A 4082-nucleotide genomic window follows, 5' to 3' on the forward strand; every position below is an offset into this window, starting at 1 on the left:
ATAAAACTGAAACAGAAAACATCCCAATAAGCATTTGTGCAAATACAATAGACATTCTGATTTCTTTGCTTTGGAAAATAAACTCAGCCTCATCTCTGGATCACAGAAACACTACTAATTCTAAATTTAAACACATTCTAAACTCAATCAGAAGTAGAAAAAAAATTATTCAGTTATTTCTACATGTCAATTTCCATACATCCATTGTAGTTAGTATAGCTTAGAGCTTCAGCTCACTCTCGAAAACGGATGAACTCTGGATGCTGGGGAGAAACCTTCTGTCCACCATCAGTTTGGAGGATGCCTACAGAGCAACTTTTACATTATCTTTTTTTTTTTTTTCCCTGCCATGATATTTGAACTATTAGAAACATAAAATACAGGCTGATTCAAAACAAAAACAAGCTCAGACAATTTATCACCCATGCTACTGAAAATCTGAATCATATAAAACAACTGAGTAATTGAGGATTTTTGTAGCCTTTAGCATTCCAAATATCTCAGAAGATAGATCTGGTCCATTGGTGACCAACTAACCAACCTGTTGGAAATAGATAAACAAGATTTTTAAAAAAAATAAATAATTATGTTCAAGAAATATCTCTCTTATAGAATCTTCTTTCTTCATCATTCCTTTACCTATTCTGTGTATATATATAATGTTATATACATATATTAATTCAAATTTATATTTATTTTTTGCTGTTTTCCCTTCACTTTTTGAATGAATGAATCAATGAATTAATTAAATTGAAAAAAATGCTGCAGCTTTACTGTGTGAGTCACATAAGTTTTTTTTTAAAGCCCACAGAGGATTCTGCAGCCTAATGACTACTCCATCTGAATACTCCTGACAGCATCATATAGCTAGATCTAGCTGTTCTCAAACTTTCTATATCTCATGGGTGGCTACTTACCTTCAAGCATTTTTCCAGTTCAAAATGTAATGGTGTCAGTTGTCAATGTTTGACAAACAAACATAGAGAAAGAACATTTAGTGATATAATTTTATACATGCAATTAGTTTTCTGGGGCTTAATTTTGTAGGAATATATTACCCTGGATATAGTTTCATGGTATGAATAGTTGAGAGTAAATGGTAGAACTCTGGCTAAATATCTCATCTTGGCACATTTTGCAGTCAATGAAAATAAAGTGCGTGTATAATTTTCAGATTTTTTTCCCTGTTTTCCCTAAGCGATTTCTATTTAAGTGATCACATTAAAATAAGAACCATAGTAGCCTGTAGACTACACATGGATGAGAAGAGAGCTTTCTGTCACAGAAGCAAATAAAAAGTTTATAAATATATTGCCTGTTGTAAACTGTAAAATGTATCTTTGGAAAATTGTCAAAGTAACTTACAGAGTATAGTACTCACATTCAGTCTGAAATAATGATTTTAAGTACAGAATGGGAAACACTGCAATTTTAGGAGCCAAGTGAAACTTTAGTCCATAATTAGTTATAATTTTCAAACACTAAGCTAATCACTTCTTTCAGTATATTGGATGCTTAACACATGATAAGGTTGATTTGCAAAGCAACAAAGCTGAACTGATATAAAGATTTTTAAGAATTAAAACTTTTAAAAAAGAAAAAAAAACTATTCAATAATTTTTAAATATCATTTAAAGTAACGTGGTCTAGAATTTATTCTGCTTGAAATAGACATATTCCATACCTACCTATGTGTCGTGTCATGTCCCCCTTTTTCTATCTATCTTTAAAAATACAGTTCTGAATGAGTCTGAATATCTTATATTACTAACTTGTATTACATAGCTCAGTGTAAGTAAACTTACATTTCATTTTAATAGCGACACCTTCAAAACAGATATATAACAAAACAAATATAGAACATATCTTCAATGGAAGTCAGAATTCTTTTCAAACACAACTCATAAAAGTTTATAATTTTCTATATATTATTATGTAGATGATGCAGTGATGATATCTGCAAGTGGATTTGCATCTTTATGACTGATTTTGAAAATAAGAGCACAAACAGTTCTATATAGTTCAGAACATATAACTGTAAAAGCGGTGCCCTTAAAGCAAATTTTAATTTGCAGATTCTGGCACAGGCATAACTTTGAAAATTAAAAAAAAATAAAATATTCAAATAGCCATCTTCATGGAATAATTCAGTCATCACACGTCATTGCTGCTGTGAAAAATATTTTAGCACCAAGTACATCCATGTGAATACAGTTGCTATTTAATTTTTTGGGTTTCTGTTAATGTTTTAAAATTATTTAAAATGAAATTTTGCCTTTCTAATATCTCCTTTTTATACTCTGATAAGACTTCTCAACATTTCATCTGATAGTACAGATTGGGTACAAGAGGGAGTAAAATTCTCAAGAAATACAAACAACTGTATAAAACATTCAAAAACTCATGATCAATTAATAGAGGAAATTACTAAACTATAATACATACATATGTAAAAATGCCATATTTGAATATGCTATATCTTTGCAGATTCATAGTAAAACAGAGGATTTTATAGTAACCTGTTTAACAGGAGAAGGAAGGTGAAATTGATTCGTTATATTTAGGAAAGAGAAAAAAAATTGTCATATCAAATAGGCTTAACAAAGGATTGACACATGACCACAAAAGTGGAGGCATATGTGAGTGAGAGTTTTAAACTAAACTACTTGTGTTTCTAGGATTCAGCTTCTTCAATCTCAGTGGCTGACTGCAGGCAAAACTCAAAGTGATTTCTGCTAAGCCAGAATTAAAGAAAAAAAAAAAAAAAAGAAAAAGAAAAAAACTCTAAAGGGTACTGAAGTGATACTTTCTATTTCCAGTGTATGATGTTTTTTATTTTATAGATTTATATTTATATTTGATATTTGATAGCGTGACTGATTAGTAGCAAAGAATCATCCTCTTTTACAGGAAGACTAAATCACGACCTCGATATAACGCATCTGTAACCCCTAGAGTCAGATTAATGTAGTTATCTGCTTGAAGACCAATTTTTTTATATATGTTCAAATCAAAATTTGTTCAATGGACCCTTTTAGCTTCTGTGCTTCTTTAGGACAATACAAACTATAGGAAGTTAAATTGAGGCTTTCAGGTAAAATAAAATCTTGGTCTGTGGGTTATTTGAGGTTTTTTTCTTTTTTGGGGAAGGGAATAGAGGCTGTCGATAAAACCTTTTTTAAAACATTTTTTAACTACTTTATTTCTGCATGGCTTGCACATTCAGACCTCTTTAGCAAATACTATGAATATGATAGCTTTGCAAATTTCTTGGAAATGAAATTTGAATCAGTATGACACTAGATACCTGATATGCACAGATCCCAGAGTGAAAAGTAATCATGAAAGAGAGAGAATGAGGTTGTAGGACAGGTAGATAGGTAAGCCAAGTGGGAAGGTGTAGTAGCTTGTTTAGTAGTGTTTTCTCCTCACAAAAGCTGGTTTTATTTCTAGCATGACAAAAACTAAATATCTATGAAGCACAGATTTTCCCCGTAACAGAAATCCCTTCAGCAATTAAAGAAACTCTACTATGCATTGAAAAAGTATTCATCTACCTACAGCACACCTCTTTCATTTCCAAAATAAAGAGGGCCAGAGACTCTCTGGTATGTGCTGGATAATTCTCTTTCAGTAGTAATTTATTAGCAGTCATTATGTTCAATTATTATGGTCACAGAAAGTTAAACAAAACAAAACAGTTCAAATCTGACTATACAGTCTGAATATAACCTCTTTCCTCTTTATCTTTCCAAAGGTTTCCCAGGCATGGTCCTAGCTCTGTTCAGTGAACTTTCCTGCCAGTTTCTGAATCTCACATAGCCTGCCAGGTCTCTTCTAACTCACATCTGCTGCTGTACTGATTCTCTCAGTGGCCTGCTGGGCTATCAGATGCTGGTTCAAGTTACTGTTCCTGCCAACACAGGACATGCTGGGAATCTGTCTGGCTGCTGGGTTAGCTCTGACTGTGGTACTCTACCACTGCTGCTTCTTGCTGGCTTCCATTCAGTGGCCTAAATTTCCTGCTGCATCACTTCTTTTGTCTCAAAAAGACCCACAAAACTTCTGAACATATCTGTGTA

The sequence above is a fragment of the Pezoporus flaviventris genome, unplaced genomic scaffold, assembly GCF_033815535.1.
Source record: "Pezoporus flaviventris isolate CSIRO_AGI_PZ_B2104156 unplaced genomic scaffold, CSIRO_AGI_Pfla_v1 ptg000068l, whole genome shotgun sequence".
NCBI lineage: Eukaryota > Metazoa > Chordata > Aves > Psittaciformes > Psittacidae > Pezoporus > Pezoporus flaviventris.